Here is a 27,525-nt window from a genome sequence, read left to right on the forward strand (position 1 = left end):
AAACCTAGCAAGAGGGGCCAGTCCAGTGTGTAGGCACATGAACAGTCCCTTCCAGTCCTGCTTTTCTCTAGCTTCATCCCAGTCTGCCATCAGCACCGATGTGGGAGAGTCGGGTGCCCCCATGTGGGCCAGATCTACCCTGCAGCCTGGCTGCCAGGATCTCAGTTCCCTTCTCCCTCTGTTGTCCCTCCAGAGCTGTCCCCAGCAGAGGCAGGGTTCCTTCGCTCCTAACCGGCTTTCCTCAATCTAGACTCTTCCTCCGACTGCCTCGGAACATTTTCTCACCAACATTTTAATATTCAACATTTTAGGCCGGGCAGTGGTGGAGCACACCTTTAATCCCACCACTACAGAGCAAGTTCCAGGAAAGCTAGGAATATACAGAGAAACCCTGTCTCAAACCTATCCTCCCCCATTCCCTGCCATTACTACACAAAATCCAACATTTTATGCATATCCAAGACTATGTATTAAGGCCCAGCCCTCCGTTTGGCCTCACAGACCCTCCCTATAAAAACTGCCAGGAACATGACGGAGTGCTTCTCCAGGACCACAGTACCAAAAGGAAGGGAGCAAGAGAAACCAAAACAGAAGCCGTGATGTCATCTGTCTTAGGGTTCTATTGCTGTGAGTAGACACCATGACCATGGCAACTCTTATAAAGGAAAACATTTAATTGGGGTGTGGTGATATTTTAATTGTACTGAAATGTGATTTTATTTGTATGTTAATAAATAAAGTTGCCTGGGGGGTCAGAGCTAATAGCAAGCCATAGCAGAAGCTAGGCGGTGGTGGCGCATTCCCTTAATCCAATCACATGGCATGCAGAGTCTGTGTGTTCAAGGACACAGCCAGCTTGGAGACACATGCCTTTAATCTCAATACCAACCATAGAGACCAAGAGGTCTGTATAGACAGGCAGTGATGAGGAGGTCATGTGGTTGGGTTTACAACCAATGAGAAGGCAGAACAGAAAGTCAATAAAAAGACAGACACATAGGAAGTAGGTCTTTTTCTCAGGGGAAGGATGGCAGCGGCAGCGGGTGATAAGAAAGCGGTTTTAGTCTCAGCTCTTAGCTACTGCTCTGACCTCTTGGGCTTTTAACTCTGCATTTGGCTCTGTGTTTCTTATTTAATAACACCATTACTTCTACAGGGGTGGCTTACATTTTTAGAGGTTTAGTCCGTTATCATCTGTGGCTGGAAGTTTTCCTGTGTCCCGCCCGGTCCCATGGCCGGTCCCAAGTAAACACACAGAGGCTTGTATTAATTACAAACTGTAATCATTATTAACTATGACTTAATTCAACCCATTTCTATTCATCTATGTTTTGTCACATGGCTTCATGGCATTACCTCTTCTCTCGTATCTTGCTTCTCCTGGCAGTGGCTCACAGCTTCTCCTGACTCTGCCCTTCTTCATCTCCATCTTGAGTTTGAATGTACCACCTAACTTTATTCTGACTCACCATTGGCCAAACAGCTTTATTTATCAACCAATAAAAGCAACACATATTCACAGCGTACAGAAAAACATCCCACAGCAATCACCATGGCAGGGCATGGCAGTGTGCAGGCGGGCATGGCAGTGTGCAGGCAGACACGGTACTGGTTACATCTTGATCTGAAGACAACAAAGTAAACTGAGACACTGGGTGTGGCTTGAGCGTATATGAGTCCTCAAAGCCCACCCCCACAGTGACACACTTCCTCCAACAAGGCCATACCTCCCAATAGTGCCACTCCTTATGAGTTTATGAGGGCCAGTTACATTCAAACTACCACATTCTCCAAAACTGAGCCTTGGAGGTGACAGTTCTTATGTGCTGTATGGATTTTACCAGTCCATGTTGATTAGCAGCAGTTAGTGAAAGGGAGTATCAATTTCAGGAGCCAGGACCATCAGGCCTTCTAAGAGGCAAGCTACCACAAAGCTATTTTTCTTTCTTTTTTTATTTGTTTTATTTTAAGACATGGTCTCATATAGTCCAAGATGCTTTGACCAGCTGAGCAGAGGATGAGAAGATGACCTTGAATTTTTTTGTCTTCCTCCTTTTGAATGCTGGGATTGCAGGCATGCGCCACCATCCCTGGTTTTGTGCAATGACTGGGGACCGTACTTAGGGCCTAGGGCATGGTAGGTACCAGCTGAGCAATATCACTAGCCCCACAAAACTACTTCAAAGTGTTAGTTGCACCTGGGGCCTCTAGATGGCTCACATTTGTAATCCCAACATATTGGAGGATGAGGCAGGAGGATTGCTCCAACTTTGAGGCCAGCCTGGGTTATATAATGAACTTTAACCCAGCATGGGCAAGAGTGAGACCCTGTCACAAAACAATTTTTTAAAATATAAAATATGTGATGAACCCATTGTGGTTGTTTGAATGTAGTTGGCCCCCATAATCTCATAGGGAGTGGCACTATTAGGAGGTGTGGCTTTGTTGGAGTGGGTGTGGCCTTGTTGGAGGAAGTCTGTCTTTGTGGGGGTGGGTTTTGAGGTTTCCTGTGCTCAGGATACTGTCTGGTGTCTCAGTGGACTTCCTGTTGCCTGCAAGATGTAGAACTCTCAGCTATTTCTCCAACACCACATCTGCTTACACACCACCACGACCCACCATGATCCACCATGATGATAATGGACTGAACCTCTGAAACTGCAAGCGAGCCACCCTTTGTAAGAGCTACCATGGTCATGGTGTCTCTTCACAGCAGTAGAAACCCTAAGACACCCATAAACCCATCATTCACAAGAATTAGACGCTCATAGCAACTTGAGTCTTCTTATCTCTCCTTATGTAAAAGGCAAATCACCTTCTTGGATTTTATGGATTTTAAAACTTCTACCACATGGGTAGATGTGACTAAATAAGATGTTTGTTTCCTTTTACTTTTTCATATTGAAATGGTCTTTTAAAATTACTTTATTTATTTGTGTGTGATGTGCATGTTGGAGATCAGAGGACAACCTTCAGCATCTAGTTCTCTCCTTCTACCATGAGGATCCTTGGGATTGAACTAAGACTGTTAGGTTTGGAGACAAATGCCTTTACCCTTGGAGCCATCTCACCAGCCCTAGTTTTACCTTTTGAAATTTGTAGAAGTGGTTGGCTCTATGCAGCTGGCAGGTACCCTGTCTCAGATATATGAGCCTCAGTTCCTGCAGTCCTCTCCTCCAAGCTCAGTGGTTCAATAATGTTCTTCCCTTTTATTCTGCCATGCTGGGGAGGGCGGCTCTTCCTGCCACTCTTATTTCTGGGTCATCATAGCTTCTTTACTCATCCACTCTTGTCCATGGGTGTGAGGGTTGTTTCTACTCCTCTGTCCACATCTGCTGGCACACACCTGCACATTTCTGTGGTTTAACTGTAAGGAGGAGATTGGATCCCATGGTGAGCAAACATTCCAGTTTCAAAGGTAACGTCAACTTGTTTTCCAAAGTGGTTGCACCGATTCACACTCTCATGTGCAGCTTGCACAGGATCCTGTTGATGGGCATGTGTGTGTGTGTGGGGGGGGGGGGTTGGGGGCAAGGACTCAGGGACCTGGAGGGGAAGGAAAGGTGAAGGATGCAGGGACTGGCAGTGGGAGGTCCCCACTCAGCTTGGCTTGTGCCTGGAGAAGTATGTGGCTGGCCCCTCTGATGAAGACTCACTTAGAGAGCTATATTTTTGTATCCAGTGGATCTTATGGGTCCAGGAACACAATTCCGTCCTGCTGAGGTGTGCCCTTCATGTTGCAAGGATGTGAAGATGGTCCCAACATTTTAGGCATCTTCTCTTCCTTCCTCCCCCTTCCTTCCCACCTCTCTGTTTTTTTGTTGTTTTTTTTTTTAATTTAGTGCGTGCTTATACCAAGGCACATATGTGTGTGTGCACATGCCATGGCACATATGCAGAGATCAGAGGAAATTTGAAGGAGCTGGTTCTCTGCTTCCATGCCCTCAGAGGCCAGAAGAGAGCTTTGGATTCTCCAGAGTTGGAGTAACAGGAGGTTGTGAGTTGCCCAACATGGGTGCTGGGAAGAGAATGCTTCTCCTCTGTAAGAGTGATAAGAGCTCATAACGGCCGAGTAATCTCTCCAGCCCTGTGCTGGATAGTTTTAGGTCAACTTGACACAAGCTAAAGTCATCAGAGAGGAGGGAGCCTCAGCTGAGAAAAAGCCTCCATAAGACCGGCTGCAGGCAAGCCTGTGGGGGCATTTCCTTAATTAGTGATTGATATGAGAGGGCTTAGTCCATTGTGAGTGGTGCCACCCCTAGGCTGGTGGTCCTGGGTTCTATAAGAAAGCAGACTGTGCAAGCCAGGAAGAACAAGCCAGTAAGCAGCATCCCTTGTTGGCTTCTGCATGAGCTCCTGCCTCTAGATTCCTGCCCTGTTTGAGTTTCCATCCTGATTTCCTTCAGTGATAGACTATGATGTGGAAGTGTAAGCCAAATAAACCCTTTCCTCCCCAAGTTGCTTTTGGTCATGGCGTTTCATCACAGCATTAGTAACCCTAACTCAGACAATCCTCGCCCTTATTTTTTTTCACATTCCTACTCCCATTTCTTTCGAAAAGTAGAAAGAAACAAACTGAGCGTATTTCAAGTTCTGATCTCCGTTGTAATTAACAGAGCATTAATTAATCGCTTACCCACAGAAATGGAAGCTAATTACCCAGTGTAGAAAGAAGAAAGGAAACATGAGTATGAATTTTAATCTGGACTGCTGTGTGATCAGAATAAGAATGGACGTCCTATACTTGGATCTGATCATTAGTGATCAAAGGGAGAGCATCTGGTCTCCTGCTCATGGGTCACCTCTTAGAGGGGACTGGGAGGAGGGAGGGACAGAGTGGACGTTGACCATCTCCTCTTAGGCAGGTTCAGGGATTAAGAAAACTGTAACAGGGACTGGAGAGGTGGCCTGGTGGTTAAACGCATTGACTGCTCTTACAGGAGTGCCTGGGTTCAATTCCCGGCAACTACACAGTAAATCACAACTGCCTGTAACTCCAGTTCCAGTGGATCTGGTACCCTCTTCTGGCCTCCATCAGTTTCTGCATACAGATAGATGGTGCACATAAATACATGCATATACATTGTATACATGCACACAATAAACAAACAAATAAATAAATAAAACAAAGCCACCTCTCCCCTCCCCGGGACAGGGACCTTTGCCAAATGACCTTTCTTACTTGGCTCACTGCTGTTAAAGTGTCACATTGGAACCGTGGCAGTAACTGTGATGCTCTGCAGCCCAGGCCCCTCCAGGAATGCAGGACACACCCCCAACTGCAAAGAGTGCTGTCAGCCCTTCCCAGGATAGCCTGCACATGGTGACAGACCAGCGGGTCACTTTGGTTCCTGAGTTCCTGGAAGAGTCACCTGGGGTTGGGGTCTAGATTACAGTGCGACTCAGCTTCTCCCCCTGCTCAGGAGTGTCCATTTGGTGATATTTGGTGATCATTCCTAACTACTGTCCTGAAAGCTTAGCCCTGTCTTAGAGCTTGCTACTTGGGGAGTCCCAGCAGGGAGTGCAGATCTGAACCTTAGGAGCGAAGTTAAGATGCAAGGAAGCCATATATGCCGATCGATTCACATTTCGTAGTCATTGAGCTAAGCACGTCTCAGAAGACGTCTGGGTCAGCCTCCCTCCCAACAGTGACTCAGTTCAGCACTTGGCCAGGTGCTGGAGCCGGGGTGGTGGCCTGTGATGGTTAACTTCAATTGTCAACTCAATACAACCTAGACTCACTAGATCTCCATGAGGCATTGTCTACACTGGGTTACCCTGTGGAGGACTGGCTTAAAGTTAATTCATGTGGGAAAACTCAGGTGACTGTAGGTGGTGCTGTTCCCTAGGCAGGTGCCCCCTTCCCACCCCCAGGGTTTCTCTGTATAACCGCCCTGGCTGTCCTGGAACTTGCTTTGTAGACCAGGCTAGTGTCAAACTCAGATCTGCTGCCTCTACCAACCGAGTGCTGGGATTAAAGGTGTGCGCCACCACTGCCTGGCTCCCTCTGCTCTCTTAAAACATTGTTAAATTACTTTATGTTCATGCACATTTTGCCTACCTGTATGTCTGTGCACAGAGGCCAGGGGAGAGTATCAGATCCCCCAGAACTAGATGCACAGATGATTATGAGCTCTCATGTGGGTGTTGGGAATTGAACCCGGGTCCTCTGGAAGAGTAGCCAGAGCTCTTAACTGCTGAGCCATCTTTCCAGCCCCCTCTTTCTGCTCTGAACCTATGGATGTGATGATTAGTGACTAGCAGTTTGAAGTTCCCGCCTTGGCTTCTCCACAACGATGTAAACTCCGATGATATAAACTGTAACCTGGAATTGTAAATGGGAATAAATCTCCTCCTCCCTAAGTTGCCTTTTGCCTTTGAGTGTTTATTACAGCGACAGAAATGAATCTAGGTCATGGCCCATCCACCTCCAGCATAGCCCTCTTGGGACCCACACTGTTCTGACCCCTGGAGCTTCTCTGTAGGCAGAAACAACAAAGTTCTATGTGGCTGCCCTCAGGACAGACTAGGTCCAGGGTACGGTGGGAACAGTCTGGCTTCCAGGTGCCTTCGTTGTCCCTGGACACATTAACAGTTTTCCACTGAGACCTGGGGAGAAAGGCCAGTCAGGAAGGTGCTTGCCTTGCATCAAGACCTGAGTTGGATCTCCAGAACCCAAGTGAATAAGCTTGGTGTGGGGATGCACTTGTCATCCCAGCGCTGGGGAGGTGGGGGCTTGCTTGCCAACCAACCAAACTACTTGAGAATTCCAGGCCAGTGAGAGAGAACTTGTTTCAAAAAAAACCAAGGTGGTCATCACCTGAGGAATGACACCTGAGATTGTCCTCTGGCCTCCACACCTATGTGCACACACATGCATGCACACCTGCACACACATATGCAAACCTGCACACACACACATGCACATATTCATGTGCTCTCTCACACACAAACAGTACTGAACCGAGTCCTAGATAACAAAGCCAGGAGCTCACAATAGAACGGCCACCCAATGCCGGCACACTGTCTCTGTAAGCAGCCTGGGTGCTGGTGGGCTCTCTAGCTGAGGCTCCTTCAGGAGTGTCCTCAGCTTGACACTGGATGCTCTGTCCAACAGCCGTGGTCTCTGAGCTGGGGACCAACTCACTGAGATCTCCCGTATATCAGGAAAGGCCATGCTCTGCTAAAGAATTACTCATGTCCAGGGACTCTGAGGATGACACCCCCTCTGGCCAAGCGGGCAGGTCCCTGTCATTGCTCTAGCTTCAGTCACAGCTAGATGGCGCTGTTCTACCACACCAGATACCTGCCCTTGCCTGGTTGGCCAGGCTCACCATCAAAGAGAGGACCACACAGTGTTCCAGGATGCCAGCCGTGGACTGTCACTGAGGCTGTGGTCATGGCCCATTTTGAAGAGCCTCCCCAGGGAGATGGGTGAAGGACTACCCAGCTGTCTGTGCAGCTAAACCTTGCTGAGAAGCCAGGTCTTGGGGTCCATTCCCTGCCCTGTCATAACCTGGTGTCTTGTTTTCTGACAGGCAAGAGTTGTTTTGGACTCTAAAAGCCCAATTCCTGCTGCCCTTAGAGATGGTAGTGCCTATGCAGGCCGGCAGGGGTGCCTGGCAGGAAAGCAGAGCCCGGGACCCTTTCCTGCTCCAGTGGCAGCTCTGGGTTCCTGGATCTCCAGAGGCTTCATTGACTTCATGGCTGATGTGAGAACTGAGAGCAGAATGGAAAGCTCAGGTCATGGGAAACAGCATGCCTTGCCCTGGGATGGGCTCAATCTCCTTCTGGATGGGGTGGTAGGCTGTGCTGGGAGGGAGAGGATCTGGGTCCCAGGGCACCAGCTGTGACACAGCCCTGTGACCTTGGGCAAGTCATTTAATGTTTCTGAATCTCAGAGATAGCAAGTGAGTCAAGGTATCCTTCCAACAGCCTGCTGTGGAGGAAATGGGAAGGGGGAAGATTCAAACTGCAGCCGGAGAGATTCAAGCTAGACACCCGTAGAAACACCCAGACTGAGCGTGGAAGTAACGAATCGGGACAGTGGAGCCTGCCAACTCCATAGTGTCATCGACCACACTTTGTCACACAGGTTGGAGGACTAAAGAGAAAAGAGCAGGCCGTGACGGTCAGCAGCCGCACAGGGCACGCTGAGCCACACCAGTGCCATAACTCAGTAGGATGAGGGGGTGTCGAGAAGTGAGTACCTTGAGCAGCTGTTTGGATGTGGTGTCCCCCACTCCCCAGGCTCAAGTACTAGAAGTTTGATCTTCAGTGTGGTGATGCTAATAGGGGATCAGGTAGGAAGATATTGGACCCTTTGGGGTGCTGCCCTGAGGAGGATTAAAGCAACTTTTCGGGGTTCTGAGAGTATTGTTATTAAAAAGCAAACTTGGCCCCTCTCTAGTCTCTAGTCTCTGTTTTCCAATTACTCTTGTTCTCTCTCCTGCCTCTTGTAATGCTGTCTACTGTGCTATAAAATAGCTAGGAAGGCTCTCATCAGAGATCAAATAGATGGAGTTACCAACTCCTGGACTTTAAGCCTCCAAAACTGTGAACTGAAAAAAAAAAACAACCCATTTTCTTTACAAAACATCCCGGCTCATGTATTTCATTATAGTAACAGAAATAAGCAAGCTAGGAGATCCCCAGACGAGCCAAGTGAGTGGGTATGCTGAAGGGTAGAAGGAAGAAATGTTCTCATTTGAGGCTAGACTGGAGCTTTGTTTTTTTGTTTTGTTTTGTTTTGTTTTTTGTTTTTTTTTTTTTTTTTTTTTTGGTTTTTCGAGACAGGGTTTCTCTGTGTAGCTTTGCACCTTTCCTGGAACTCGCTCTGTAGACCAGGCTGGCCTTGAACTCATAGAGATCCACCTGGCTCTGCCTTTGGAGTGCTGAGATTAAAGGCAATCGCCACCACCGCCTGGCCTTAGACTGGACCCTTTTTGCTCCTGGGCTCAGAAGCCAGTCAGGGAGCAGGGAGAAGGGCAGGGTAGTTGACTTGTCCAGGCTACAACCCACAGCAGAGTACCAAAAAGATGCAGAGGAGCAGTTAGGATTTCCAACTCACCTAGACTCTCCTGAGCCTTTTATCACCCTCTGGATCTTGGAGGCTCCCTAAACCATATCTCCACCCTGACTCCACCCCACTCTGTGTTCCTAGGCATCTACAGTAACCAGCTGTTTCCAGGTAGTGCACAAAAAAGCTTCTCCAGGTCTTTGGGGAAACTCTAACTCTTCTCTGGGCAGAAGGAGTGAGGGCGGGGCTGAGTCACTGCATAGTTAAGGAAGGTGCCACCTGCGGGTGCTGGGTCAGCCCAGCACCAGCCTCTGAGCAGGAGGAGGAACAGAAGAACTTCCTTGAGAACCTGCTGGGCCCACAACTGCCATCAGCTAGCTGAATAAAGGTTTGAAATATTCAGCAAGTGTCCGCAGAGATGGGCAGAAAAGCCCCAGGCAGGACTGTGCTGTGAGCTGGGTCTCTGCCTCACCCTAGCTGGGGCTGTTCCCTAGGACCCAGGCAGTGCCCATGTCCATGACTGTGAGGCCCAGCTGAGGGAAAAATCAATGTGTGTGGGGAGAAGTCTTCTCCGGAGACTGTCTGACAAGAGGGATGGATGGTGAACACAGTGGCCCAAACGGACACCCAGACCTATTTAAAGCTCTAACGTTATAAAAGGTCCAGGGTGCGATGGGGAAAGGAGGGATGAATAATTCAGGAAGCGAATGGCGACATTGCCAGTACTGACCGAGGTTCGAGGTTCGTGCTGGCTGCACTCACAGCGGCACCCAGCCTCCCGGGGAGTGGGGGGCGGGGAGTGCGGGAGGCGGACAGGAATGTGAAGCCTGCTTCCTACAGCTTGGCTGCCTTTGCTTCTCAAACCGATGGCTTCTACCAGCCTCACCTCTCACCTCCTCCCTCTTCCCCAGGCCCCTGTGAGATGAGGTGTTTCAGTCTGGCCAGGCTAACCCCATGATGCATGAAGCCTGGAGCCCAGGACCCCAGCCCCCCAGCCAGGCAGGAAGCCTTGTTCACTCCTCACTCCTCTTACTTCTCCCCTCCACCCAGTGTGATCCCGTGAGGGACACAAAACATTGTTGAATCTGGAGTAACCAAAAAAAGACCCCTGGGTTTTGCTTTTGTTTTGCTTGTTTATATGTATGATGCGTATTTGAGCGTATGAGTGTGTGTAAGTCGGTACGTGAGAGTGTGAGTGTGTGATTACACACAGATGCCACAGCACACTTACGGAGGTCAGAGGACCATCTCCAATGGCAGTACTGTCTTCTACCTTGTTTGAAACAGGGTGTCTGTTGTCCCCCACTGGGTATGCCAGCCTTGCTGGCCCAGAAGCTTCTGAGGACTCATCTGTCTCCTTTTATCTTACCATAGGAGCTCTGGGATTTCAGGTTCACACTACTACGTCCAGTTTTTTTCTTTTAAATATGGGTTCTGGGGATTTGAACTCAGGACATTATGCTTGCACAGAACCAAGACCTGTCTTCTGCTTCCTGCCTCCTCCTTCTCTCAACTCAACCCAGGGGAGCATGAGAGGGAAGTTACCTCTTGCCCTCTCTGTATCTTAGAAGCTCATTTGGAAAAGAATCCATTTTTCTAGCTCTTTCTCTTGTCTGGACCCAGAAGCCAGACGCTTATCAGTGTTTAATGACTCCAGGACCTAATTATTGAACGTACTCATGTTAAAAAATGCCTTTCAAGTCATGCAGAGAGCTAACACAGTCTGAATAAAAAGGAAAGAAAACTATTATCTTGAAATGCCTGGGCTCCTACCTGAGCTGAGCCCCGTGAAGTCATTATGGGTGATTAGGGGCTGTCTTCCAGCACGGTACATAGTCCCAATCCTGTATGGGGAGTGATGGGAGGGTGTGTCCCCCCCAAGGCAGATTAGTCATCAGAAAGGACAATGTTCAGCTTTCTGTATTTAGTTCTCCTCCATCCTGCTTTTTGTGAACATCCCTGGCTGCCCCCCTAAACCCCCACCAGATACGATTGTCTCAGCTTCCCCTTTGTTTAGCAAGGAAAGCCACTGAGGTCTGAGTCTGCAGCTGATTATTCTAGAAGCCTTAGTTAAAAATCTTTCCCTGATTTTTCATCCAACTCACGCTAAGCTGATGGCTGCTTCTCTAGGATAAAATGGAGAAGATGGTGGAATGTCAGATTAGATTTGCTCGAGATTGGATGGGGAAGGGGATAATGAGGAGGCAGAAGAGTCTAGGATGATTGGGGGTTTTCAGCTGAGCAACTGGGTGGACAGTGGTAACAGTTATTAAGATAAAGAAGATAGGTGGGCATGGTGGCCCATACCTGTGATCTCAGCACTTGGGAGTCAGAGGCAGGGGGATTGCTGCAAATCCAGATCGGCCAGGACTACATAGGAAGACCATGCCTCAAAAAGAAGAGGGCTGGAGAGATGGCTCAGAAGAAAGATGCTCTTTCAAGGGCCCAGGTTCAATTCCCAGCACCTACATAGTGGCTCACAACCACCTGTAATACCAGTTACAAGGGATCTAGCATCCTCTCTGGCCTTCTGCAGTACCAGGGATGCAGCAGCGCACAGACATGCAGGTAAGCAAAACACTTGTACACAAAAAATAGAAATATATATATATATATATATATATATATATATATATATAGAGAGAGAGAGAGAGAGAGAGAGAGAGAGAGAGAGAGAGAAGGAAAAAGAGAGACAGAGAAAAAAGATGGATGAGAAGGGGACAAAAGAAGTCAGTTTCGAAGAAGGAAGAACGTTTAGAAAATTATATTTGTCCTGGGAAGTTCAAGATAACTTGGCAGACCCAAATATCTAACACTTCACAATGGGAACTCAGGGACGGGTCAGCTCTAGAGGTGTATAATACACGACTGACCGAAAGCACTTCTGGAGACTGTACACAGAAGAAAGACAGGCCTGCAGACCTAAGCCCTGGTCCAGGCTATCCACCAGACGCTGGGCTGGCCTGCCGTGCCCTGTGAAGAAGCAATGAGGGACGATCTTCTGGGAGCCAGAAGCAAAGAGGAAACACAATTGCCTCTTTCCTCTCCAGCTGGTCTCCCTGTGTTGGTAGAACAGGACAGGTTGCCAACTAGCGACAGAAATGTGTCTGCGGAAAGTCGCACCCCAGCACCACTGGCCCAGTGGAGAAGGATGGGCTTGAAACCGAGAGACATTGGTTGAGCAGTAGGCACATAAACTGAGGCGTTGGCATAGCGTCCAAGGCCAGTCTGAGGGCTCAGGCTTTCTCCCATACTCCTGGGCAAACCTCAGGGGACTCAGGCTGGCATCGGCAGAGAGAGCTGCCATGGCGGGGAAGCAGATCAACCGGGTCACTGGAATGGAGCTGGTGCTAACTGCCAGGAAAGAAGCTCACAGGGTGGACGCTGGATAATCCCAGTGGACCTAAGGATGGTGAGAGGGAGCGAGGTCAGCACTGGGTCCCCATGAGGAGGGAAGGAACAGGGTTCAGAGGGCTAATTCTCTTGTTTTCAGTCTCCAGCTGTGTAAAGGGGAAGACGGGGAGGGGGGGTGTCTTAGTGGAGTTGAAAGCAACCCTGCCCTTGCTTTCAAGCCCCCTGTTAGGTCTTAGTGGCCCCTATCTGGGTCAAGGGAGGCTGGGAGACAAGATCAAGGAAGGGTGCAGTCAAGGACTAAGGAAGCAAGGCAGGTCATCAACGATCCCTTGTTAACACATACCCTAAAAATGGTTAGAACGTCACAGGGATGCGGGAAACAGTTATCCTTCACAGGGCATAGTGCCACCTAAGTCTGCCAGCTCACCCTTCAGACCCTGTCCACCCTCCCCACCTGCCACTCAAGACCACAGCTCCCAAGCATAACTTACAGACTGTCAGTTATTTCTCTATCAACAGGCTGTCTGAGCTGAACTGACAGAAGTTTCTGGCAGAGTCACACTTGCTTACTCATTCGAATATTACCTTCAAGCTCTAGGGTCTTGTCCTTTTTTGTGGCTCCAAGCACTTTAAATGCTTACAATTAGGGAAGGCCTGGGGAAGACTTCCTAATATATTCTAATCTGCTTTTTTGTGTGTGTGATGAGATGTGCACTGAGACCTTCAGGGTAGCCAATATACTAGGAACTAGACCCAGGGATCCTTGACTCCAAGCCAGGACTGGCCGCTCAGCTCCTCATTTAGCCCCACGGGGCATAACTCTCCACCTGTAGGGAGCCAATTGCCTGGTCCGGCTTCCTGGAACTTTCAGCCTGCACTCTACCTCTGATATATACAGAGAAACAAAGATAACAGAACCAAGGCTCACCACAGATTTGGACAAAAGCTGTGATGGTAGCTTAAGGCAAAATGCATTAACGTCTCTGAATATTTCATGCCAGGTACATTAGAGCAGGGACATGATTTATTCAAGGCTGATCACCCATCGTGGGTATTAAGTCAGTGGGAAATAGGTTTCAAGGGGGCAATGTGGGAAGTTTTTGGCTTCCTTGGTACTTTTCCCTAGGAATTATAAATAAATCTTGTGTAAATGGCAGGCATGGCCTAATGTTATCATCCTACCTCATTTGGACCTCTTTAAAACTTTTTAGACATTTATCTATTTTGTGTGCAAGTGGCAGGGGTGGACAGGGAAGACCCATTCAACCTGAGTGTGTGGAGGTCAGAAGGCAACCCTGGGCAGCCCGTTCTCTCCTCCCCCGAGGTGGGTCCTGGGGTTGAACTCAGGCAAGTGTCCTTCCTTACCAGCTAAACCATCTTGCTGGCTTGCACTTTGGCATCTAACGAACCTGCTCATGACCATCCAGTTCTCGGAGTCCCACTGCCTCGTACCCTTACACAACAGGCCAGATCCGGCCGTCTTCTCCAGCAGCTAGTAACCCTCCAGCTTCTACAGAGGGGTGACAGAGTGAGCTGGCTTACTAGACAGAGAGAGGAATTGATTGATAGGAAAGGGAAATCCGCAGTGGTGAGTGGCCCAGTGTCTCTTGCTAGCATGGTATGCTCATCACTGAGAGTCCAACACCGATTGCTCCTTTTGGCCTGGGCACTCAAACCCATTTATTAGACACTGTCTGTTCAGAAAACAAAAGCCCCTACACAGGGACCTGGGGGTATAGCTCAGTGATGGAGCACTTGACTAACATGTGGAAGACTCTTGGTTCAATCATCAGCATACAAAGAACCCCAAACAAAAGCCCGAGAGAGGGTACAACTGGTAAAGGTACTTGCTGTCAGGTCTGATGACCTGAGTTTGATTCCTAGGGCCCACATGGTGGAGAGGGAGAAGTCACTGCCATCAGTTGTCCTTTGGTTCCACACATATGCGATGGCTTGTATCATCCACCTCTGTGTGTGTGTGTGTGTGTGTGTGTGTGTGTGTGTGTGTGTGACAGAGAGAGAGAGAGAGAGAGAGAGAGAGAGAGAGAGAGAGAGAGAGAGAGAGAGATGAACAGCTTGAAACACCCAAACAATAAAGACAATCAAACAAAAGCAAATCCACAAGAGAATTGAGTCCTTAGAAATGATTAGCGGGGTTGGAGGAGTCAGATCTAGGTAACTTCAGGGCCCTTTGTGGAATTGATTCAGCAAAGCTAGGGGTCTACTTTTCAGTTTATGGCATTGCTGGTGTCAATTTACTGTGAAGGATATTAGGGATCTACGTAAGGAGGAAGACAAGACGGCTCAGTGGAGAAAGGCGATTGCCATCCAACCCAATGCCCGAGCCACGCAATTCAGGGATAGCTCTGGAATCCACATGACGGGAAGAAAGAAAGAAAAGAAACAGCTCTGGAAAGTTGCCTTCTGGCCACCATGGAATGTCCCGTCCCCCCCTCCCCTGCTTTGGCCTCTACACACACACACACACACACACACACTGTGATATGCATATGCTCACACTCATACAATAAATAAATTAACATAATAATAAATGTTAAACAAAAAACAGAACCAAACTCTACCTAGAAAACTGCCATGGAGTTGGGGCTATGGCTCAGTTGGTAGGGTGCTTGCCTTCCAAGTCTAAAGCTCTGGTTCAATCCTGAGCACTGCATAAGCCAGGTGTAACGGCACAAACCAGGGAGGTGGAGGCAGGAGGATCAAAAGTTCAAGGTTATTATCTGCTAGCACTTTTGAGTTTGAGCCAGCCTGGGATGCTTGAGATCCTGTGAATCAGAAAGACCATCGAGTCTTCCCTTGGTATCCACAGGGGATTAGCTGGTTACAGGATCCACAGACCAAAGTCTGTGCATGCTCAAGTCTCCTAAGACAGCTCTCTGTGCTTCCTCCGTCAGCATTTACTTGGCTCACATCTTCCAAAGTGGTCCTTCACTGACTTCTATTCTTTTCTGGGGAACATGTCTGACATCATGAAAGTCGGTGAGCTCTTTATCCTTCTATTTCATAGCACAAATTATGTTTAGGCATTCTTTTAATTTTTTTAACCTGTATTTTTATTTTGTGTATATGAATGCTTTGCCTGCACAGATGGCTGTGTGCTACATATGTCCAGTGCCCATGAGTTCAGAAGGGGCTACTGGATCCCCTGGAGCTGGAGTTACAGACAGTTGTGAGCTGGCATGTGGGTGCTGGGAATTGAACCCTGGTCCTTGGGAAAGAGCAGCCAGTGCTCTTAACCACTGAGTCATCTCCAGCCCCAGTTCATGATTCTCCCCATATAGGCTTTTTAAAAAGGGTAACACTAGCTTGTATGGCTCTTCATTGTTGCCTTTTTTTCTAATTTCTTCAGAACCAGGTGTGGTCATTAACACACTTGTTGTGCAGGTCTAGCTTCTGAGTCAATCTTCTACCATTTCCAGGAGTCTGCTGGGCCTGCTCACAAAAGATCACCACAGCTGGACCTGCGGACTTTTTACCTTCCCTCATAAAAGGAGGGAGTGGGGGGGGGCGGGTCTTGGGATCTTCTCTTGAGGATCCAGCCACCCCTCCCAGCCAGTTGTACACAGTTTGTCCTGATTCCATGCGGTCCTGGAGATGGTCTGGAAGGTATAGATAGGGAGAGATAAGGGGAGGGCATTCTTCTAGCAGCCATGGGAAATCATCACCCCTGCTGGATGCAGATGTTCCAGGGCGGCTGCTTTAAGGTCACTCATGCTCCAGTAACCTCTCACCCAACTGCTCTGTAAGAAAACCAAATAAACTCATTGCTTCCCCTGGGGTGAACTTCGGTGGAATTGTACCTTGGTTTGTCATTGGGACCTTAGTGGGGGAGGAGGAGACATTATTTACCTCTCTCCCAGGGAAGGGATTTTAGCAGCAACCTTGCTTTCCATTAGGAGGTGTAGAATGCTATTCCATCATCATTTTAAAAATTTCTCCCAAAGACTGCGGCGGTGGTTTGAATGAGAATGTTCCCTGCCGGTTCAGATGTTTGAATGCTCAGTCTCTAGTTAATGGAGCTGTTTGGGGAGGATTAGGAGGTGTAGCCTTGCTGGATGAAGTCTATAACTGGTCGTGGGCCATTCCCAGTGCATGTTTTGCTTCCTGTTTGTGTTTGCGATGTGAGCTCTCGGCTGCTGCTCCTGTTAACATGCCTGCCTGTTGCCATACTAGTTCTGTAGACCAGGCTGGCCTTGAATTCACAGAGATCCACCTGTCTCTTCCTCCTGAGTGCTGGGATTAAAGGCATGTACCACCACCGCCCAGCTTATTAACATTTTTAAAAATTGTGTTTTATTTATTTATTTATTGTGTGTGCGTGTGTGTGTGTGTGTGTGTGTCCATGCACACATATTTGCTTCTGTGTGCATGCCATCTGCCATGAGGGGCCATATAACCATACTACCCTCTACACACCTGGACACTCCCCACCCTGGATCATTTGTCCAAGGCCCTAGTGTTGGGCTTCAGAGGAACCTGCATCTGGGAGCAGAGAACAGGAATCTTCCCACCTCCAAACTTCGTTCCTTCCTCCAACGTCCTGCTTCCATATAAATAACCTTGCTTCATTCTTTCATTCAGGAATGTTCTGCGTGCTAGAGCCACAACAGTGACCAAGATAGACAAGGTCCCAGCTCAGCTAGAACATTCTAGCACAATTTATTCTCTCCTCTGTGTCCGCTAAGACTCCCCATCCTTCAGCACTAAATCTCGCCTCCCCTTCGGAGTTATCTCTGCTTACTTCAGCCTTTGAATGAGTAGGTAAACAACATATATAATGAACTTGATACATTTTTGCTAGAATTCCTTCCTAGGGGGAGACATACACAAGGTCTGCCCTTCCTTCTAAGGTCCCAACCACAAACTGAGGTGAGACTTCACCAAAGTTTACTCTGGGGAATCAACGAGTTCATTGAGCTTATGGGGTGTAAGTGAGGGGTTACCTACCGGGATGTGGGTGCTCCTCCCCCCGAAGGCCACACTGCAAAGTCTTTACCCAACAGGGATGGCAGCTTTTCCCAGACAGATGGAGCCCCTCCTCCAGTCTTCCCTGGCCTATTGCTCACCCAGGTCACCAGCAAGGGAAGCGTTGCATGCAACAGGTGATATGGAAAGGCGAGATACTCAGGTGAGTGGCCTGTGACCCTCCTTGCCCCCATGAGGGGGAGGTAAACAGCCAACAATCCCAGTGGGGATAATCTCTGCCAAGATGGCAGCTGTTCGACTTTGAGGACATCCCTGTACAATACGTATGCTCCCATATTCTTATTTTACTTCCACAAAAAGCTCTATAATGTGGGCAACATTGTCTCTTTATAGAAGAAATAGTTCACTGAAGAGTCCACAGTTAGCACACAGTACATTGAGGGATTCAAGCAAGTCTCAGCCAAGCTCTTCTTTGCTGGGAATACCCGTGGTAGCCCCAGTCTCTGACACACCCACGGAGTGGGGCTTTAATTTGTGGAGTCATTACAAATTGAAATGATGTGAATTTAATTCAAATAGCAGAAAAAAAGTGTCGTTAAAATACTGAAATCTGTGGGTGTGACAGCTCATGCTTGTAAACCCAGCAAAGCGTGGAGGAAGACTGGAACAGGAGAATAAAGGGTTTGGGGCCAGCTTGAGCTGACAGGATCTCACAAAGTAAACAGAAGGGCTGGGGAGATGGCTCGGCCAGTGAAGTAAACACAAGGGCCCGAGTTCAGTCCCCAGAACCCAGGTAAGAAAAGCTGTGTGTCGCAGCAGACACTTGGCATCCCAGCTGGGGAAATAGGCGATGGACCCGTAGGGCTGCTGGTAACAGAGAAATGATAGATACCCAAGGTTGTTGTCTGGTTTCTACACACATGCATACATGACTGTAGACACACACACACACACACACACACACACACACACACACACTGAAGTAGAGAGTTGGGTGTAATGGTGCACACCTACCATCTCAGCACTTGGGAGATTGAGACACGGGTATGGATGGGAGTGCAAGGTAAGATGCTGCCTCAAAATAACCAATAAATCAAAACAGAACAACACCAAGAACCTGTAGTTAGAGTTTTCCTGCCTGGCCCACAGTCAGGACGAATTTCTCTCACCCACCAGTCCCACAGCCGCTCAGACCCAACCAAGTAAAACACAGAGACTTATATTGCTTACAAACTGTATGGCTGTGTCAGGCTTCTTGTTATCTAGTTCTTCTATCTTAAATTAACCCATTTCTATTAATCTATAAGTTGCCACATGGCTCGTGGCTTACCGGTACCTTACATCTCGCTTGTCATGGCGGCAGCTCGCAGGTCTCTCCTTCTGCCTTCCTGTTCCCTCAATTCTCCTCTCTGTTAGTCCCGCCTATACTTCCTTCCTGGCTACTGGCCAATCAGTGTTTTATTTATTAACCAATCAGAACAACACATTTGCCATACAGAACATCCCACAGCAAGAACCCAAACAGAAAGTCTTTTGCTCTTTGCTCTCTTTCACAGCTTCTCTCTTACAGTGTTTGTTGCCTGATGTCATTCTACATCAAAGTCAAATGAATTATTAGCTTCAATTCTGTTCCTCCTGGGGCTGGAGAGATGGCACAGTGGTTTAGAGCACTGTCGGCTCTTTATAGAGGAACTGAGTTCAGTTCCCAGCAACCACATGGTGGCTCACAACCATCTATAATTCAATCTAGTGCCCTCTTCTGGCCTGTAAGCATACATGCAGACAGAATACTGTATACATAATAAATAAATAAATAAAATTCTGCTCCTCCTTATATCATGCCGTTTCACTTTTAAATGCAAACAGGAGTGCACTTAATCCACATGTGAACCCATGACAATTAAACAACTCACATGGTATAGCTATACGTCCACGTTTTTCTGACTAAAACAGTGGACATAGTACTTGCAACTAGCTCAGATGTTTTTCCCTCCTTCCATCCCTCCATCCTTCCTTTCTTTCTTCTTGTCCATCCTCCTCTTCCATTTTTTTTGGTGTGTGTGTGTGTGTGTGTGAGATTCTCATTCTATAGCCTAACCAGCTATGTAGCCCAGGTTGGCCCCAAACTCCTGACACTTTTCCTACCTCAGCCTGAGCGCTAGGATTGACTCCAGGCACTAGTTATCAAGCCTGCCCAGTTTATTCTGTTTCTCCACCCACACTTACTGATGACTTAGGAACTAGAAAAGGAGCCAGGGTGGCGGCATCTTCCCATCTTCCCCACCCCACCCTGTCATCACTTTCTGCCCGAGGGGCCAGTTTGTTTGTACAGGGGAGAAACGGAAGCAGAAGAAACAATGGCTCCATGTTTTGTCGTGTTTCTTACTATTCTAGTGTGTTGCTTCAGGGTGGAACAGGAAGTACAGCCTCTCCGCACTGTCAGTGCCCCCCACTCCTTACAGGGGTTCAGGAAAAGACGCCCCTAAACATGGCACATTGGCATTTGAGAAAAGGTGATTAACTGAGTTGCAGTGATTGTGGTAAGGTTGGAATGTTGCCAGTCCACAGCTAATTACAATTTGTCTTGGGCTGCCTTGAGCCTCCTAAATAGTGACTTTTTACCCCCTTCTGGGTCTGGCCTGGCGTCTTTGTGACTACCAGGTAAAACTTTGTGGATTATATTAATTTAGCAGACCACTATCTTCCAGCAACTGATGGATTAAGAATGACATGAGACATCCCTCTTGACTGTAATTGACTGCCTGGTGTTTCTGCCAACTGCATCTGGGGCGGTTCTTGATTTACGACTTGTTCTGTGATTACAAGAGCTTCATGAAACTATTACCATGTTGGGACATGGAGTTTGAGGCAGCCTAAATGTATGTTCCTGAGCCATAGTCATTCATATTTTGCTTTAGAAAAGACTCCAGTACCCTTTAAGGTGAGAGGTGTTTCTTGTATTGACAGTCAAAAGCAGGAAGGTCTCTCTCCCTTCTCAGAGACAGATGTTCTGCCCCACAGGGAAGAATGTCACATAAGGATGCCAAACAATCCGAACTACCAGCATTGAATCTCCAGTGCAATGGTTCTCAATCTGTGGGTCTGACTCTCAGTGTGTCAAATGACCCTTTCACAGGAGTCGCCTAAGACCATCTGCAGATCAGATATTTACCTTATGACTCATAACAGTAGCAAGATCACCACTATGGAATGGTAAGGAAAGTAATTTTGTGGTTGGGGTCACCACAACGTGAGGAGTTATATTAATGGGTCACAGCATCGGGAAGGTTGAGAGCCTCTCCCCAGGTGTCACCTCTGTTGTTCCTTTTGCCCTCTGACCCAGCCTGTGCAACTGTCCCTGAAGACACCACCGTTTCCTCTGGGACTTTGGGGTTTTGCTTTTCTTTGAACTTCTGATTCTCCTGCCTCTATGTCCTAAGTATCACATTTCAGGCACAGCTGGTGTTAGAAACTGGGTGTTCTCCCAGCCTGCCTTCAGTGACTCAGAGCCAGCAGCCACATCACCAGCCACTGCCAAGTATGGCACACATACCCTTCCAAAGGTCCGGCCATCAGATTGTTGTCTTGCTCTTGCATATTATCTCTTGCTCTCTCACTGTCTGTCTGTCTGTCTGTCTCTGTCTCTCTCTTTTGTCCCCACTCCTAGACAGCCTTTTGCTCCCCCCAATAAATCTCTTTTGTGAGATCTGTTGTGTGGTGTGATCTTTGTGGCATACCTTGGCCTCTACCTGCCAAGGTACTCCTGCTGCATAAACCCTAACGGATGGGGCTTATTTTTAAGTACCCACAAAACAGTGATGAAGAATGCTAATCTGTTTTCACACACACACACACACACACACACACACAAATCTGTTTTCTCCGCAGGAAAAGCTGGTAGTTTTCCCCTCTGCCTTTGAGGCCCATGCTCTGTAATGCTGACTGTAAACTTTCAGACATGATATGTTGTGAGGAAATGTTTTCTTTTGCAGTTCTAGGAATCAAATTCAGGGATCTGTATGTCCTAGGAAAGCACCCTGCTGCTAAGCAACATCCCTAGAGGTAAAAATTTTTTCCAGTAGAAAAGAAAGACACCAAGAGTTATAGTTACATTATCCCCATGAAGCGTTGGCATAGCTTTACAGTTAGCTTAGGTGTCATTCTCCCTCAGTGCATGCATGGTAACACATATGTTTACTATACGTTTACTGTAAGGTGAGTCATCTTTTCACCTTTTTTTTTTTTTGGTTTATTTTATTTTATTTTTTTTTTGTTTTTTGAGACAGGGTTCCCTGCGTAGCTTTGCGCCTTTCCTGGAACTCGCTTTGTAGACCTGTAGAACAGCCTTTGTAGGCTGGCCTCGAATCTTTTCACTTTTTTAAAAGCATGTGTGTGTATGCGTGTGGTGTGTGTGTGTACAGGTGTCCTAGTTTGCTTTTTGTGGCTGTGATTAAAACACTGACCAAAAACAACTTGGAGACGAAAGTGTTTATTTGGCTGATGGATCCATCACTGAGGGAAGCCAGGGCAGGAACCTGGAGGCAGGAACTGAAACAGAGACCATGGACGATCACTGATTACTGGCTTGCTCCCCAGGCTTGATCAACCTGCTTTCTTTATACTTCCCAAGAACACCAGCCCTGGGGTGGCACAGCCCATGTGGGCTAGACCCTTCTACATCAATTATCAATCAAGAAAATGCCCCACAGACATATCCACAGACCAACTGGTAGAGGCTATTTAGGTTCCTCAATTTAGATTCCTTCTTCCAAGGCATAGCCAATTGATAATAAAACCAGCTAGCTGTCGGCAGTGTGTGTACATGTTTGTATTTGTGTGGGAGCATATGTGTATATGTGTAGTAAGGATAAGGTTGATGTTTTGCATCTTCCTTGATTGCTCTTCACCTTGTATATTGAGTCAGTGTCTCTCACTTGAGAGCTATCTAGCTAGTCTGCTTGCTCAGCAGACTCACCATCTCTACCTCCTGAGCACTGGATTACAGCTGGGTAACCACACTTTGCCCTCATCTGTAACATGAATTGCTAAATGGTATTATTAATAAAAAATCTGGAGCCAGATATTGGGGTGAAAGCCCAGAGATCAGAGGAATAGGACAAGCCACAGCCAACCTCACCTCAGCAACTCCTCAGCTTCCAGAGAGACCTACTTCCTGTACACTCATGCCTATATGCCTTTCTGTTCTGCATCTCACTTCCTCTCTCTGCCTAGCTACATCACTTTCTGTCTGTCTATACAGACCTCCAGACCTTCATGGTTAGTGCTGGGATTAAAGGCATATGCCACCATGCCTGGCTCTGTTCTCAGCGTGGCCTTGAACTCACAGAGATCCAAATGGATCTCTGCCTCCTGAATGCTAGGATTAAAGGCGTGTGCTATCATTGCCTGACTTCTATGTTTACTATAGTGGCTGGCTTTTTCCTCTGATTCTCAGATCAGCTTTATTGGGGTACACAGATAAAATATCACCACACTCATCTACCTGACTGTGGGGGATCTGGGGATCTAAACTCTGGTCCTCGTGCATGCAGAGCAGTGCTTTATCAGTAAGCCCCTCATTTTTCAGCCTTTAAAAAACTATGTTTCAACCTCCTCTCCTCTACACTTTCCACTTCCTCTTTCTTTCTTTCTTTCTTTCTTTCTTTCTTTCTTTCTTTCTTTCTTTCTTTCTTCCTTTCTTTTTTCTTCCTTCCTCCCTTTCTCTCTCTCTCTCTCTCTCTTTCTCTCTCTCTCTCTCTCTCTCTCTCTCTCTTTCTCCCCCCTTGATATTTTGAGACAGGGTTTCTCTGTGTACCCCTGACTGTCCTGGAACTTGCATTGTAGACCAGGCTGGCCTTGAACTCACATAGATCTGTCTGCCTTTGCCTCCCAAGTGCTGGGACTAAAGGCATGCACCACCATGCCTGGCCACTTTTTATTTTCTTTAAGATCCCTTCACAGATGTCTTAGAAAGAAACAGCTCTCAAAGGAATAAAGGTCGTGGTTTATTCTGGAGCAAAATATGAATGAGCATGGCCTAGGGGCATATATTTAGGTCTCCCCAAATATAACGTCCCTACATGGAAGCCATTTCATGGAGGTTTTATAGTAACAGAACCAAGAAAGTTATAAATCAAGGCATTTAAAAATACATTTGTGGAAACATCAGAAAGGCAGTTTACAGCAAGTTGGGGGATGTTTGCTATAGACCTCAGATGCTATCTGATGACATACTTAGCCTTTTCATTGGCAGAGAATAGGGCTTTGTTAAATTAATACACTCCAAAGGTTCTTACCTATTTATCAGGAAGTTAGGTCTGATACAGAAGTGAGCAAGGAATAAAACTATAATCAGACTATTTAATCAGCAACATTTCAAACTCTCTGTAGCCAGTGAAGCTTTCAATCAGTGGCCAGCCTAAGCAGATAGATTCTTTCCTGGAAATGTCATTCACACAGTAACTACATCACTTAAATACAACTGTGGAGAGATCACAGGCTCCTTGTCAATGGTGAGTAGCATGTGTGGAAAGAATCTTTCTAGGTCTGAGTACATTTTCCTGGAGGACAGGACTGTGTTTATGGTCTTTTCAATCTAGACTGAATACATGAGATGGGGCTGGTGGTCACTCAGCTCTGAGCTCTTTGGCCTCCCCTTAGTGGCCCCTGCTTCCCTGGCCTGTCACTGTATGCCCCAATGCAGCCTGTGGCCTCACCCGGTAAAGGGGAAATAGTTCCTTGGCAGTTCTGGGTGTGTGTGGTGGTTTTGAAGGGAGCAGGCAAAAGCACCTTGGCCTAAGTATTGCCTTTTTGATCTCAGACTCCATTTTACCTGTAGAGTGAAATGAAGCTTCGGTTCCCAAGTCCTAGGGCAGCTGAGAACTTTCCAATGGCTCACCAGTCTCCTTCTTAAACAAAGATCAAATCCATCAAAGACCTAGTCCACAGTTCCAGGAAAGTCTTTAAATGTAACCTTGCTTTCTGGCTACTATAGCTCTGCTTCTTGCTGACTGAAGTGTGACAACCAGGTTATGGTTTTTGTGCATAAAAGACAAAGAGCTGTAAGGCTTGTGGCTGCATGATTTGGGAAAATTCTCCACACAGCCACTGGCTGGCAATAAAGACTTTCTTTTGGGCTTTAAGAGCATCCTTGTGTTGGCAGGCTTGTCTCCCAACATTTTGGAGGCCCCAGCGAGATCCCCAGAAACTGAGACACCAGAAGTCTCAAATCCTCTTTAGGGAAATAACATTAAAAATGGATAGTTTCTAGAGGGTACACACCCTGAGACATTCCAGGGCCCTATGACTCCTACCTTTAGTCTTATAGCCCCAGGGGCTCCTGAAGCCTCCACCCTAAAACAGGAAATTTACAAAGAGTGACTTGAATCTGTTGCCTCTGGATGTAAGTCTTTCTAAGGTGCCTTCTGAATAAGAAATTCAGGAATGGCTAGACATGACCCTAATTCCAATGTCTGGGATTTACATGAGATATCACCAGTTCCCCTGGTTTAAGTTTGTGTGGTGGCCACCCTGGTTGTCTTTACTGTTTGCCTGTCTGTGTGTTTCAGTCTGTTGGTTGGAGAAACATATCTAAAATGGTAGAGGGAGTGAGTAGTTCCCAGACACCGTTGAAGTGCATGTTAAAACACTTCAAGGAGGGTTTGCAGAAGAGGACAAATATGGTGTTAATTTCATACACATAAAACTCCAGACTGTCTGTGAAATCAATTGGCATTCTTTTGCAATCAAGTGGCCCAGTGAAGGATCTCTGGACCCTCAGATGGTTCAGACAGTCTGGAACATGGAGTTTCCCTGTATTGAACAATGGCTTTCTCTGGTGCAAGACCCACCCCCTGGCTTAAGACTTGTACCCTCATGTAGGGGACTCGAATCCTCTTGGCTCATCCAGGTCACCCAGAGAAACCCTAACCTCTGCCTGCTCTCTCAGCACCACTGAGGAAGTTGACTTTCTCTCAGCAGAAGTTGATTTTCCTGCTCTGTATGCCCCAATGCAGCCTGTGGCCTCACCTGGTAAAGAGAAAATAGTTCCTTGGCAGTTCTGGGTGTGTGTGGTGGTTTTGAAGGGAGCAGGCAAAAGTACCTTGGCCTAAGTATTGCCTTTTTGACCTCAGACTCCATTTTACCTGCAGGGTGAAATGAAGCTTCGGTTCCCAAGCCCTAGGGCAGCTGAGAACTTTCCAATGGCTCACCAACCTCCTCCTTAAACCATAGAAATAGTTGTTATGCATCTTTATTTCTCTAGAAATATTTTGGCTGTTTCTAACAACAGGAAGAACAAATAAATCTGATTAGTTGGACTGAAAAGCTTGCATTGTATGTCAGTTGACAATGATGGAACACACAAGGAAAGTCCCTATTCATTGATTCCTGATTGGTGAAAATTGTAACTGTGACTTGGCAACAGATGTTTATGATTTTTGTGCTTATGAACCCTGCTTCTGCCCTGTTCAGGGCTGCCAGGAAAAACAAGGCTCCCAAGTCCTTGTGCTGCAGCCCTGATCCATCAGTGACCCAATTATGAGTGATTTATTAAAATCTTTGGAACCCTAAATGTTGTCTTTCTCCTTCTTAGTGGCATGTAACAGGCTAAGTGTAACAGTCTGAATAAGAATGATCCCCATAGGTTCACATATATGAATACTTAGCCACCAGAGAGTGGAGCTTTTTGATAGGATGAGAAAGACTAGGAGGTGTGGCCTTGTTGAGGAAGTGCGTCACTAGGGCTGGGCTTTAGGGTTTCAAAGCCGACCTGGGGCCCATTCTCTCTCTCTGCCCACTGTCTGCGAATCTGTAAGGCTCTCAGCTATTGCTCTAGCGGCATGCCTAACTGCTTCCTGCCATGGTGATCATGAACTAACCCTCTAAGACTGTAAGCAATCTCCCAATTAAATGTTTTCTTTTATAAAACTGGAGAAAATCAACTCCATCAAGTTGTTCTCTGATCTCCACATGAACACTGGCTCTTGCTTTTATGCCCATACACACATACATACACACACAAATAATAATAATAATAATAATAATAATAATAATAATAATAATAATAAATAGCTAAAATTTAAAAAATGGTGTCTGGGGATGTAGCTTAATGGTAGAGTGTTTGCCCAGAGTATTTGGGGCCCTAGGTTGAATCTCAGCATTATACATTAACAGATTGTCATTGGGCTGAGATGGCCCCAGGGCTTTGGGATCCTATACAGGCAAAATGAAACCCAACCCAGTATAAACGGAAAACCAAAAATTTGTTCGACTTACTAGACACTGTTCTCAACCACTCACTAGACACTTCCGATTCAGCCAATCAAATGTTTTCTTGTTTTTTGCTTCCTGAGCCTTAGCAAAGGCTTCCCTGGTATCTCTTCATCTCTGAACTGCTGGTGGTTTGATGCTGCCTGATTCATGAATTGTTTTGCTCAAACAAACCCCCTAAAATTTTACTGTACTTACTTAACTTTATTATTGTTATTATTTAATTTGAGGCAGGCTCTTGTATAGCTCAGCCTGGCCTTGAACTTGCTATGTAGCTAGCTGAGGATGGCTTTGAACTCCTGATTCTCCTTCCTATCCAGCTCAAGTGCTGGGATCACAGGTATGCACCATCATGCCTAGTTTTTAACAACTTCTATACACCCTTTTGAAAAATAATCCTTAGAATTGCCTTTCTCCTACAGCTCAGATAGGCCTTGAACCTGATCTTCATGTCTCAGCTTCTCGAGTGGCTTGGATTACAGGTCTGTGCCACAAGGCTGGGGAAAATTATCTTTCTTATGGACCAATTATGATCCAAATCTATCAGGAAGGATATGGAGTGACTACCTTAAAAGACCCTTTCTTGCCAACTCAGGCTACTCTCAGGTACATCAAAGAGACCCTATTGAAGGCTTGCGTGAGGCTTCAGGGAAAACCCACGGGTCTGTGCACCTCTTTTTTTTTTTTTCAGACAGGGTTTCTCTATGTAGCCTTGACTGTCCTGGAACTCACTATGTAGACACCAGGTTGGCCTTGAACTTGCAGAGGCAGGCGGATTCACCTGCCCCTGCCTGTGCTGGGATTAAAGGTGTGCCACTACTGCCTGGCTTCTGTGTACCTCTTTAAGCCACGGAACCATACCTCTCTCCAGCCCGCCGTGTCTTCTTCCCATCTGAAGATCCTGTCTGTCAAGATGAAGCATCTCCAGACTTTTT

This window comes from Peromyscus eremicus, chromosome 6 (genome assembly GCF_949786415.1).
Source record: "Peromyscus eremicus chromosome 6, PerEre_H2_v1, whole genome shotgun sequence".
Taxonomy (NCBI): domain Eukaryota; kingdom Metazoa; phylum Chordata; class Mammalia; order Rodentia; family Cricetidae; genus Peromyscus; species Peromyscus eremicus.